We start from the raw sequence: 14,701 nt of genomic DNA, 5'->3' as shown, positions 1-14,701 counted from the left end.
TGGGGGAGGAGGCGGGAGGGAGCCGGCCGCGGCGGCATGTAGGTCCGCCCGAGCCGCTCCTGGGAGAGCGACGTGGGAGCCTTCTAACTCATACTCTGCCGCATGGTACATGTGTTAGTCGTCCAAGATGCATGCCATATCTAGCTTCAACTATCTGAAAACATCCATGTTTCACAGATTTTGCAAGTACAGGTGATAAAGATTCACGATTTGGCTGCTCACATGCTTGCTGGCTAGAAGGTACTTGCAGTGATAAAGAATCATGATTTGGCACTTACTAAATTCTTGGGTCTAAACACTTTTGATGTTCGACTGTGCTCTATAATTATAGGACTATGATTCATTTCTTGATGGTCTCAAAATGGATACATGATCCATTGGAATCAGAAGGCGTTAAGGTGGCTCACTTGATCTACTTTAGCTCCATGCTTTATTAATGACCACTTTACGGTGATATATAACCCTTATGTGGATTGACATCAATTCCATGACTCACCTAGCATAGTGATGTTATATATTCATGCAGGCTGTCAAAATTGTACAAAAAGGTATCAAATAAATGGGTCTGTGTCGAAACTTGCAGCACTGCTACTTACTTTGTTAAGTCAAACGTTAATGTTGACGCACATGGACTGTCCATTGAAATGCACTTCCATAGCTGCAGCACTGTTATTTCCAAGATGTAATTCAAGAGCTCCTTTACTGTACCCCGAAATGATTAGGCACAGTTCATTTTACTTAATCCAACGGACTGTGCGATCTGGTACTCCAGCAGCAGTCCCATGGAGTACTAACCGGGAAACAGATGGAGTACCTCTGTGACAGGGGTAAAAGGGTAATCACCACCTATTATAATTATCTTTTTTTTATAGGACCGAACCTAAACTTTCGCCCTAATCCATTCGTACGCTCGCCCCTCGTCTCCACCCCGCTCGCCCCTCGTCTCCACCCCTTCTCCATCTCCCCTCGTCTCCACCCCTTCTCCATCTCCGGCGGCCCCTCGTCTCCACCCCTTCTCCATCTCCGGCGGAGGGCGGCGGACGCCTCCGTCTTCTCCAACTCCGGCGGAGGCGCCTTCTCCAAATCCGGCGAGAGCCACGGCGGACGTATTTGGCGAGGTTCTCCATCTCCCCTCGTCTCTACCCCTTCTCCATCTCCGGCGGCCCCTCGTCTCCACCCCTTCTCCATCTCCGGCGGAGGGCGGCGGACGCCTCCGTCTTCTCCAACTCCGGCGGAGGCGCCTTCTCCAAATCCGGCGAGAGCCACGGCGGACGTATTTGGCGAGGCGCCTCCGCCTTATCCATCTCCGGCGTACGGCTCCGGCGAGAGCCTCTCCGGCGGCGGATGGGCAGCCACCGCGGCCGTATTTGGCGAGGCGCACGCCTCCTCCTTCTCCACCTCAGGCGTTGTCCTCTCCCTCAACCACGTGGCTGCGCCGACCGGCTGCCCTCCACCCCTCAACCTCCGCTCGTCGTGCAGCTGCTCCATCGAGGTGCGCCGGAGTTGGCTCCACCCCTCAACCTCTGCTCATCCAGCAGCTGCTCCATCTAGGGGCGCCGGAGCGTGTAGAAAGGGGATTTTTCTGTCAAGATGATGGCTTTTTCGTAAGATCACCCAGCCCTTCTCATTATCTTTGGTAATTGCTTTAGCATGGATGAAATCAGATAATAGATTATGATGTTGAGTACATGATAGACACCATGTTTTGTCCATTTTTTTTGTAGCTCAATGTCTCTAACAAATAAGAACTTGCAATGTTAGAAAATATGTTTTCTCCATTATTTTGTAGCTCACTGCAAGGCCAGAAAACAATCCTTCATTTCTTGACGTATTGGATATGTTGGTAGCATATTTGGTCAGTGTCCAAACATGAGTAGTAATACAAGATACCGTGTTAACTTAAAGAGACTCATGAATACAAATAATGAAGTCGCACACCAAGTGCCGGATAAATAACATCAAATTGTTGCTTACAAACTGAATTATTGAGCAAATTGTCGCACACCAAGTGCCGGATAAATAACATCAAATTGTTGCTTACAAACCGAATTATTGAGCAAATGGGAAAACGTCTGATTTAAGACGAATGTCTATGCGAAAGCCATATCTACTGTGTAGATATATTCCTGGTGCTCGTCCTGGACCTCTTTCTTTTTTTGCTAGAAACTCCATCTTCAGGAATTGCCTTTGTCTGGTCTGGCTGCTGTTTTTTCCGGAGTGAATTTTTGTCACTGTTGAGTATGTCATGTGCAAGTTGTCTCCTGTACAATCTATATCTTTCTGCATACAAATGGTGAACAGTTAAATAATCCTGGAATGTACGCCATCTGTATGTAAAGTACTTCCTTAACCAAGGAAGTAATGTACAGTGCACCCATGAAATAGTCTAAATATGCGCACCTTTGAAAATGTTTTCGATAGTTTGGATCCCGTCCAAAGCATTATGTACTTGAGAAGGTAGAGTCCACAAGAGCTCCTGCAAGTATGAATTAGGATTGAATTGCCTTGGTCGAGTTTACAAATTAAGAACATACTGATGAACGTGTGTACCCGTCTTTCTGGGTTGGCAGCCCTTTGATTGTCGTCTTGTTCCATGAGGCCACGTTGAAGTCTGGCCAGTTTGTTGGGTTTGGAAGTTGTTTAATTCTTTCTTCAGCCTTCTGGAACCACGCCGTTATCGCTTCCAACTGAAGAGTGTTTGTTGGTATTCAGTAATGCATATAACCTATAAGTTGCACTAGTACTAGGAGGACAAAAGGATATTCTCACCGCATGATCCAGTTCATCTGTTGGACCAACACCAGGGGCTGAATTGAGAATCTGAACTTCTCTTTCTGCCGCATCTAGGGCTGCCAGATACCAGTGTAGTCCAGAGTTCAAGGGTAAAAAAATCTGCATAAACATATATGTTAGAGCAAGGACCAAACAATTAGTAAATAAAATTCAGCAGGTAGTTATTGTGTTGTACCATGTCATGATCAAGATACGCAATGATCCTTTCAATCGAACGAGCCTTGTCAATTTTTGAACTCCTTGCTATACAGTGATTTTCTATATCTGCAACGAGCTTTTGCACATTAATTGTGCTCTCAACAAAGATTTTTTTGCCATCTCTTATGTCAAACTCTCCCTCTGGTGGGCGATTGATATATATGCTAGCATCAATGGCCTAGTATTGCAAGTGAGCACTAATTAGTGCATATTTCAGTGCAGATGTAATAAGTGAAGCATGAAATACTTACCAAGGAATCCACATATCTGGCATCGTTGTCCGGCAACTTATTGGCTGTTAGGGAATGCAGGGATGATTTCTTTAGTGTTATTTCAGCAATTTGGGCCAAAGGCGTTTTATCATCTTGTCTGTTTACCCATTGTAGTGTTTCTTTCAGACCTGCAATTAGTAGGTGGATTTATCTATGTTATAAAGAAAGCACAATGGTATACAACTACATGACAGGCAACGATTTCTGCGACATACCACGAAGTTGCCTCTTTTCGTGGTCATAGTATGAATACTCGTCTTCTTTATTGGTCTTTGATTTCCTGTTTGACCGACGCACCGTCCCGTTGGCTTTACTGTTTGTATCATCCTCATCACCTAGATTAGTGCCTGAAAGCCCTTGCTGCCGCTTGGCAGGTGTCTCGCTGTCATGTTCACGAGATTCTCTTTGCTCTTCATCATGTTCAGATTCTCCTTCGTCTTCATCATGTTCAGATTCTCCTTCCTCATGTCTTTTGTGTTGTCCCTTGTGCCATGTGCACTTGTTGCCCTTCTTACAAAAAGGCTTGTACATAAAGGAGAATGAGAGTTTAACACGCAATAAGACACACAAATAGATACGTAAACTATCTTTTAAATTACCTCAATTTCTTCATCTGATATATCGGGGAGAACGAACTTATTAGCCTGCATGGGAAATAAGTGGTGCTTGCTATCACACATCATTTTGCAACATAAAATTGTGCATTAGTGAATAAGACTTTACCTCCAAACACTTGACAACACGAAGCAGGGTTCTGTTGGTCAGGCTTGTATTGTGTTCAACGTCAGTTAGACCGTCAACAAGTGGCTTGAAGTACTTGTATTCGTCCGTGTATTCTTTCTCAATGACTTTATTCTCTATTACTTGCACAGTTCTATGAATTTGTTGCAACGTCCGGCCCTGCATATACAAGGATGAATATAGTTAGAATACGTTTTGTAGTATGAAAATGCAGTAAATATGGTTCTGATTGCGCGTACTTCATTGCTAGCATAGACAGGTCTGTGTAGAACGTACTCCACGTCACTCATGAGGTGCTCAATAATCTATTTTGAATAATATAAGATGAATAGTTAGTACATGATAGTAAAGAAAGTAAAACTCAATTATGTGGCACGATCATGTACACAATCCTTTACTTACATCTCCCTCGCGAAGCTGGCATGTTCCCTCTTTGCCACCTTCTCCTTGTCCCACGATTGTATCAAAGGCTTCTGTCGAGGAGAGTAATCTATATCTATATTGTGCTTAACTTTGTTCACATAAAATTTCTCCCAGTACCACACCTTGCATTGCAACATAGTCAAAATAAATGAGTCGCAAAACCGTAGCTCAAGTACATTGTTACGCGGAAATAAATAGTCATTACGTATTACCTGTAAGAGAGCGAGGTTGCCAGCAAGATTTGTTTGCTTATTGTTCTTGTACTGCTTCAAGCTCGCAATGAGGTGATCAAGTGTCAGGGTTGCCCAATTTATCTTATTTACATCACCATCATCCAACATAAGGTTCAAATATTCTGAACTGACTTGTGACTTTGTACTTGGACATAGCAGTCGACAAATTGCACACAAAGCAATTCTCCTCAAGAAGTGTTCGTCCGTAGATCCTTTGCTTTCTCTTATTTGTTGCACCAGACCCTTGTAGGTGATTGCTTGCTCTTTTGGGTCTACGTATAATCTGAACAGTTGGGCTTGTTTCTGTTTTCTTTCGGACTCAAGCTTCTTGTCTGCATACCTAAGTTTAATATCAGGGATCCCCCCTGCCGAAGGCAGATCCATGATATTAACTACATCTTCCAGATGTATCTTTAACTGTTTGTTGTTCACAATGAATGCCTCAACTTCCGGATCGAAAGTATCAGCTAGTTTTTTTACTGTTTGGCGACGAATTTGAATATCACGTAGATGTAGTAAGCCATGTAGACTAGATTCTGCAACCTTTTTCCTCTGATTATCATCGCAAACAATCCAAAGAAGGTCATAAATAGCACCTTGACAGCAGGACATTGTATCCTGTACGTAAATATCGTACTAATTAGATAAATTGATGAAAGATCAAGAGAGGCTTTGTACTGTCAAGTTATTATTATGTGTGTTGTTCCAATTTAAAAAAAATACATACCTTCTTCTCTCTAGTCGTTGTCGCTTTGTTTACAGAAGCTTTATTTACAGAAGCCATGGCGGGTGATGCATCCTAACATTAGAAGATGACGAAATTAGAAATTCCATATCATACAACATTTTATTTTTCGGCATATATTAGTACATACCTGTGCTTTCTGCAGCTTGGGTGTGGTAGGAGTCTGTGAATCGGTAATCCCACTTTTCTTACTGGAAGAATTTGTGGCAGGTGATGCTTGCTGATAAAAGGCACAACAACATAGGTACATGTCATTCATATGGGAAAAATTTAAAAAAGAGTCAAATCTATGTTTGTATTCCACCCTACTAGGCCTAACAAAGTTTTGGTTGATGGCGATTATTGGAGGCAAAAAGAAGCCAGATTCTTCTCTATACATGATAGATCTACCAAACTTGGGGCCTAAGCCAAACTAACAAACAGTAGGAAATAATCTAACTTGAGAAATATATCTAAGAGATTGAAACTTGGTAACAGATAACTAGGGATACTCATCTCTTTAAGCTAGCATAAATTAAGTAGAGCTTTGTAAACAATTATCTGAAAAAAAAATGAATCTAGGTCCGTAATGTACCCTTGTGCACACGTCCTATGAAAAAGTTTGTGTGATGATGTTTGCCTAACCTGAACCTTGCTTCTTCCATCAGGATATGGCGAAGCTGGCGATGCTTTAGGTTGTGCCGATGCCATCGAAGCTTTTCTTGCCGCAGGGAAATAGCATGGTTCTTCTGCCATCAAAGCGAAGTAAAACGACGGCGGCGGCGGATGAATACGAGCGCAAGGGTTCGCTATGGGCGTGTGTATATATAGATGTTTTTTTTTTGAAGAACTCAATCTGCAACCATATATATCTTACTTGTTACGAATGATGTTTTTTTTTTTTTGCAAAATGCAATCTGCAACCATATATATCTTCTTATTGTTACGAATGATGTTTTTTTTTAAGAACGCAATCTGCAACCATATATATCTTCTTGTTGTTATGAATGTTTTTTTTGAAGAACGCAATCTGCAACCATGGTAAAAAAAACTAATCTATTTCTAAAGGAAACTCGCTATAATTCTATTAAAATTGACACCGTTTATCGTGACGAACTTTGGATGTATTCAGCATGGCACGACAATATGAAGAACACAGAATTAATAAAAATGGGATTTCTCCGGTGAAAACCCAAAAATACTGACCGGTCGTGACACAACGTGCGTTTGGTGTCAGAATTCATTCATATTTTGCAGCGGGGCCTACGACGTGCATGCCCACCCGCTGCCAAAATTACGTTTCGTTTCGTGCATGCCAACAAGTACACCATGTTCAACCGGGACCGTTTGGGTGGGCAGCTACGGCAATTCTAGAAGCACTTTTGCCCACATCCATCAACCTGACCCAAATTTTCCCAGACACTGGAGTCATCATGGCAAGCACGCATGCCAAGTTTCGGTGATATCTGACAATCTATGCATTTTCTAGGATTTCTCCGGTGAAAACCCCCAAAAATACTGACCGGTCGTGACGCAACGTGCGTTTGGAGTCAGAATTCGTTCATATCTTGCAGCGGGGCCTACGACGTGCATGCCCACCTGCTGCCAAAATTACGTTTCGTTTCGTGCATGCCAACAAGTACACCATGTTCAACCGGGACCGTTCGGGTGGGCAGCTACGGCAATTCGAGAAGCACTTTTTCCCACATCCATCAACCTGACCCAAATTTTTCCCAGACACTGGAGTCATCATGGCAAGCACGCATGCCAAGTTTCGGTGATATCTGACAATCTATGCATTTTCTAGGATTTCTCCGGTGAAAACCCCCAAAAATACTGACCGGTCGTGACGCAACGTGCGTTTGGTGTCAGAATTCGTTCATATCTTGCAGCGGGGCCTACGACGTGCATGCCCACCCGCTGCCAAAATTACGTTTCGTTTCGTGCATGCCAACAAGTACACCATGTTCAACCGGGACCGTTCGGGTGGGCAGCTACGGCAATTCTAGAAGCACTTTTGCCCACATCCATCAACCTGACCCAAATTTTTCCCAGACACTGGAGTCATCATGGCAAGCACGCATGCCAAGTTTCGGTGATATCTGACAATCTATGCATTTTCTAGAATTTCTCCGGTGAAAACCCCCAAAAATATTGACCGGTCGTGACGCAACGTGCGTTTGGAGTCAGAATTCGTTCATATCTTGCAGCGGGGCCTACGACGTGCATGCCCACCCGCTGCCAAAATTACGTTTCGTTTCGTGCATGCCAACAAGTACACCATGTTCAACCGGGACCGTTCGGGTGGGCAACTACGGCAATTCTAGAAGCACTTTTGCCCACATCCATCAACCTGACCCAAATTTTTCCCAGACACTGGAGTCATCATGGCAAGCACGCATGCCAAGTTTCGGTGATATCTGACAATCTATGCATTTTCTAGGATTTCTCCGGTGAAAACCCCCAAAAATACTGACCGGTCGTGACGCAACGTGCGTTTGGTGTCAGAATTCGTTCATATCTTGCAGCGGGGCCTACGATGTGCATGCCCACCCGCTGCCAAAATTACGTTTCGTTTCATGCATGCCAACAAGTACACCATGTTCAACCGGGACCGTTCGGGTGGGCAGCTACGACAATTCTAGAAGCACTTTTGCCCGCCTCCATCAACCTGACCCAAATTTTTCCCAGACACTGGAGTCATCATGGCAAGCACGCATGCCAAGTTTCGGTGATATCTGACATTCTATGCATTTTCTAGGATTTCTTCGGCGAAAACCCCCAAAAATACTGACCGGTCGTGACGCAACGTGCGTTTGGAGTCAAAATTCTTTCATATCTTGCAGCGGGGCCTACGACATGCATGCCCACCCGCTGCCAAAATAAAATTTGTTCTATATTCTCTCCCAAATAAATCTCAGGTATAAACATACGAGGACCACCAACATGGCCGCCTCCTCGTAAAAATCAGATCTACGAAACAGATCGTCGGATATCTCGTAATCGGATCTACAAAGCTGATTTTTAGACTGAACACAAATTTGTGCTTACAATTCATTAAATAAGCTGGAGCCAATACATAGCAAAACAAACCGAGCAAATATGAAAAAAAAATCAATAGTCGTCAAGTATCACGACCAAAGTGATAAGAGTCTGCAAGCAAACAAAAACAACGTTCATAAACTCTGTCACGCCAACAGATTTAACAGGTCCATAAAAATGTCTACTGGCAACATAGTTCTCGATCTTCTTGGGGCTCAGTTGGTTGCTGTGACAACACTTGTGCCAGCTGAAATAACTTCGGTGCAGGCGTGTATACCATCTGCATATAAGTTAAAATATGATATTGTATGATATATAAAAAAGAAAAAAACATACTTCAAACCCAAATCCATAAATAGGCCATGAACATCAACTTACATTTGGTACTGTGCTTATATCAATTTTATTTCCCTAAATCTGGACATCTGCGCCTGTCATGTTCGGAACTTTTACATTGGCCGCATCTTCTAGTTCTCTTCTTCCGCCCGTTCATTTCCCTCAACGTCTCGTGAAATGGCTTCATTCTCTTCTTGCATGGAGCACCTTTTGTGTCGACTATTTTTGGATCAAGGACTCTATCCGCTGAAGCATGGCTTGCGGCAGAGTAGTGAGAGGGTATAGGACCAAATGTTGTCTCCTCGGTGTTATCATCATTCTCGATGGGCCCATCGATGATACTTTGGAGATAATCTTTCACCTCCTGCGAACGCTCCCCGCTTTTTGATACTTTGAATAGAGCAATACTAGCTATGTTTCTCAGTTCACGGTAACGACTCATCTCTTTTGACCACACATGTGTATTTGCATTTCTCACTGACACGAATGCAGCCTTGGCTTCCATTGTCCACCTTTTGCTAACACAACATGGAGGAATGGTCGCTGCCCGTACGAAAACCAGAACAGCGAAAATGTGCGCGCAAGGGATGGCTTCGCACTCCATCTTACGGCAAGGACAGAAGGCACCATTCATCAACGAGCCATCAAAAGAACACTCTACAGAGAACAAACGTCTGCTCCCTCCTTCCGCTCCATCTTTTAACACAACTTCATACCTGACCAAGTCATTTACTGTTGTTTGCTCTTGAATCACCCATGCACATGATCTCCGGATACAATCTCTTACCATCTTGAAAAATTTTGGTGTATAAATACGAGCAGCATTTATCTCCAACAGGCAAGCATCTATTCTAGTGAAAGGAACTGACTGCGAACATATTGCATCCAACTCGGCCTCGTTCCTCCGCATACGTGATATGCAGTGCTCAGTGTGCTCCACCACATCAACCAACGACATTTTCCGGTCCAGATGATTGTGGAGCCTAGAGTTCAGACTCTCACTACGCTGGTTGCTCTGCATACCCAAGAAATATCTTCCCTTGGTATAAGCTGCGGCCCACTTTTTCCTAAGTTTGTACATTCTGGACATCCATTCGTTCTCCTCTTCGATCTAATAGTTCGCCTTGAACTCAGCCCATGATTTCTCAAACTGGTAAACTCCCATTCGACAGTATATGAGTTTTCTGAAGTCATCAAGCATTGGATTACGCAGGTGGCGTATCATGTTCTGCTCAATGTGCCAACTGCATAGCCGATGGTCTGTCCTTGGCAAAATCTTCCTAATTGCTTTTCTCATTGCCGAGTCTCCATCTGTGATAACAGATATGGGCTCCTTATGACCCATCGCCTCTACAAAGGTCTGAAGTAGCCACTCGTATGACTTGTGGGTCTCATCTGAAACAACACCAATCCCGAAAACAACAGTACTACGATGATGGTTCAGTCCAACAAATGCAACAAAAGCGAGATTGTAGCGGTTGACCCGATAAGTGCTGTCAAACACAACTACATCTCTGAATGCTTCATAATCAATCTGAGACTGTGAATCTGCCCAGAATAAATTTCGAAGATGTCCTTCATCATCCGTGGTGTATTTGAAGAAAAACTCAGCATCTCGTTCTTCCTGTACTCTCATATGGTTCAGCACAAAGTCAGCATCCCTGCCTAAGATTCTTTTTTTCTTGTACCTGGCGAAGAAATTGTACAGGTCTCGGGAAATATACCCAACATGAGGATAGCCACCATGCTGTTTCTCAGCCACATTCATGATTTGGAACGTACGGAGACCACCAAGTCCGTATTCCACTGCATCAGCCTTGTGAGCATCGTTCATCCGACGGTGAGACCGTAGAAAAGCAGATTGGTCCGGGTCGGCTAGCGGGTGGTTATGGACATCAACAAACTTCTTAACAAACCACTGACCCCTGCCTGCATCATGTTGGATCTCAAGCATAGCTTTGCAACCACAACGGGTCAGCGCCCGTGGCTCCCTTTTTTGGTCAGTCGCTTGAAAGTACTTCTCCAATCGGTGCCCTTCTTTAGAGCAGCAGAAACGTCTTGCTTTCACCTCTCTGGTGCCCTTCACGTACTCCTTGTCATCCAATCTGACACTAAAACCTTTTGCTCTTGCATATCTGTTGTAGTGCTCGTAACCTTGGTTCTCGCTTGCAAACATCTGACTAACCATCATGTGATATTCTTCTATCTCCTCCAAGCTAGCACTATGACCATCCATCCTCCAAACCTGCCATTATTAAAGCATCATACTTAGCGCATTTATTCTATCAATGTCATACAAACTGTCTGAATTTAGGTGATTCTTCAGATAAACAGAAAACTAACACAAATTCTAGAGGAATTATAACCTGTCTTCTATATACATTGCAACATTCATTATATACAAAATCTGAAGGATAGGTTGTGCTGTACCAGTGTCACCCTTTATGACATTCTAGTTGATCTGACGCAAATCGAAGGTGATCCACGATTTCAACTAGTACGAGTGACTGTATAACTGTATACTCTGATAAAGATCAATTTATTGGTCATGTATCCATACAGATTGCAAGATATGGCTGGAGAAAAACGGGCGACGAACCTGTTCTCTAATTATCCGGCGGGCGATTGTCGGCGTGCGGGCGCGTCGGTAGGTGGCGGCAGCATGAACCGCTGGAGGGATGGTGAGGGCAGGACTCGGGAAGCGGGGTCGAAGAACGTCGAGGCAGGACTCGGATGGCGGGGTCGAAGAACGTCGATCTGGACGGCGAACGGCGGTGGCGCGCGGTGGTGTCGGACGGCGGCGCTCGGGGTCCGACGGCTGGACGGCGAACGGCGGTGGCGCGCGGTGGTGTCGGACGGCGGCGCTCGGGGATGTCGGACGGCCGCAATCTCCGGACGGCGAACGGCGGTGGCGCGCGGTGATGTCGGACGGCGGCGCTCGGGGTGTGGACCGGCGCACGTCGGCCCCGAGCGGGGGTGTCCGACGACGGCACCTCGGCGCTGCGCGGCCTTATCGCGACTGAAATGGATTTAGATCGAGTGTTTTTTTCCTTCACATATCGACCGTGCTGGGCTTTCGACTGACTGTGCGTGCAAAAGTCAAAACTGCCAAGCGGACTGCACTTTGGGAAATGACTTCCTTGCCCCTCCGTGCGGACGGCCAGATCTGCATGGTACTCCTGGGTGTCGTTTGGGAGTACCAGGGTACCGTAAAAGAGCTCTAATTCAAATGGTTGTTTGATTCCGTTTACATGATTGTTTGATTCCATAGCTGCATCACTGCTATGGTTCTTTCACGTGCCCAACTTTAGAATTAAGCCTTGGAATTGCGATGCCCTTCCAATTTTATTTTATTTTATTTTGCTTTCTAAGATCATGCTAGCTTTGCCCTGTCCTGGGCTCCTGGCATATATTAGTACCTCCGTTCGTAAATAGCAGACTCTGATTTAGTATAAAGTTGTACTAAATCAGCGTCAAGTATTTCCGAACAGAGGGAGTATTAGCATAGGTCCTAAATGCATGTCCTTGCCTATCTGTTAAATTAATTTTAGTTCTTACTAGTATTGTTTACTGATATCTTGCTAGTGTTTTTTGGAAGTTACTTATGAGAATGGGTGCACACTTTACATTTGTCTTTTGCGTATGGGTCATGGCTTCGCAGTTACCCCACCGACTGGGGACTTCCTCTGACCTTTTTAGTAGTCGAATGCCAATGTAGTTACTTAGATCTGTCTTCCTTTGCGACAATTGTCAGTTTGTATGTGTGTCATTTTCACTGACAGGAGGCCACTGACTTGAGTATTCAACTGGTCGTCCAGGTCATGGATGTTGTAGTACTCATTTGTATATGATATGATCATTTATCTGGCACTCGAAATCGGAATGATACATATTCAGGAAACATGGAGATCGTGTATTCTCCTGGAGTTTAGGGGCAGTTGGCAACACAAGGCCTCTGGAGATGGCAAAGTTGACTTGTATTGTCGACAGTTTTTGTGCCTATTTAGGCGTCGGTTTTGATGTGTAAAGAGCTAATGCTCTATGTGCCCACGATGACCGATGCACAAATTAGTTGAATATATCAAATTTGGTTGTCCGCGTGTTACCACTAGTAGAAAAAGAGGCTTCCATACGCCCCATTAGTCCCCAAAATAATCGAACCGCGACCAAATGGGTCTTTAGTCGCGGTTCGGGAGGAGACCCGCGACCAACTATCTGAGCCCAGCACGCTCGGTCGACAGCTGGCGGACGGGAGGGGCTTTAGTCCCGGTTGGCCTGGCCAACCGGGACTAAAGGTCCTCAGGCTGGCCCGAAGGCCTTTAGTCGCGGTTGGCCAGACCAACCGGGACTAAAGGTTAGTCCTTTAGTCGCGGTTGGCCAGACCAACCGGTACTAAAGGGCCCATCAAACTCCCCCCCGGACCGCCTTTTCAGTTTTAGAAAAACCAAAAGAAAATGATGGAAATGTCAAAAAAATAAAAATAAAATAAGTTTCTCATGTGATATGTGGTCTAGTTGTTGGGAAAATTAACAAATATGAATTTCGACTTTATTTGCAAAATCTCTCTGGAATTTCTTAAAATGGGCATAACTTTTGCATACGAACTCGGATGAAAAAGTTTTTTATATGAAAAATCATCTACTCGAAAAGTTACAGCCGAATTTAATCGAGGGAACCCCGTCAAACATTTTCAAAATCCTCAAAAACCTAACAGAAAAAAAGATACGGGGCTTTTAAGATCTGGAGAGGCAAAAAAATTCAAAACAAATTCAAATTATGGTCAAACTGTGGTCAAACAATGGTCAAACTAATTATTCTAGAATATTAGTGTTACTAAATAATTATTTCAGTTTTTTAAAAATTTTTGGTCAAATCTGGTCAAACTGTGGTCAAACTAATTATTCCAGAAATATTAGTGTTACTAAATAATTATTGTTTTTTAAAACAATAGTTTCAAACTCAAACAGTGAAATGTGTCACTTCATGCTCAAGCTAAATTCCTGAGGGTTAATAGAATTGACATCCTACTATTGTCAGGAAAACAACAACTGCAGACTTGGAAACGAGGGAGAATAGAACCCGGAAGTTAAGCGTGCTCAGGCTGGAGTAGTGAGAGGATGGGTGACCGTCCGGGAAGTTAGATGATTTGGAATGATGAGGGGTGATTAGAGATTAGAGGATAAATTGAGCAGTGATGAGGGGTGGTGATTAGAGATTAGAGGTTAAAATAATTCAGAAATTTGAAAATAAAAAAAAATTAAAAAATTCGCAAAAAACCAGGTTTAAACCTGCGGAGGAGGCCTTTAGTCCCGGTTAGCCACGAGAACCGGGACTAAAGCCTTTAGTCGCGGTTCGTAAGAGGGGGGGGGGTCTTTAGTCGCGCATATTTAGTCCCGGTTGCACAGCCGGGACTAAAGGCCTTTTTTCTACCAGTGTACTTAGGTGATGTTCTGTTTCTGTCTTTAGGAGTGTAAGTCCTTCTTTAGATACTTTCACTTCAACCTCTTTCCTTTAAGGCATCATATCAACTTGTAAAGTTTGTAATATTTTTTTGTGTGCATTCATCAATCTTTTGTTGTAATACTTGAAGTCTAAAGTTAATTGTTTTTACATTTGCAGTTTAATTCTCAGGATTCCTCTATCTCTTCTCAAGGGGAGCCTTTGGCTAGGTGTTCAGGACCAGGTACCCCTTCTGCCTTCTCATCTCAGCTACAACCTCATGAATCCCAAATTCTCGAGCGTTGTAATGGCATGCATTTAGTTTGATTACATAGAAATTTGGAGGCTCATAGCGTTTGACCACTAGTGTGTCATGTGCATTAAAAATGTATCATTATATGCAGACGATGGGCGCACAAAAAGTGACGAGCAATAAGGTTTGGCTGAAGATGCTAGTGTGGAGTGTGCTGCAAAAACTGGACCGAATAAGCACACCAATG

Source organism: Triticum aestivum, chromosome 7D, assembly GCF_018294505.1.
Source record: "Triticum aestivum cultivar Chinese Spring chromosome 7D, IWGSC CS RefSeq v2.1, whole genome shotgun sequence".
Classification (NCBI taxonomy): domain Eukaryota; kingdom Viridiplantae; phylum Streptophyta; class Magnoliopsida; order Poales; family Poaceae; genus Triticum; species Triticum aestivum.
The sequence above is the reverse complement of the archived record's forward strand: the minus strand, read 5'-3'. Positions refer to the sequence as shown.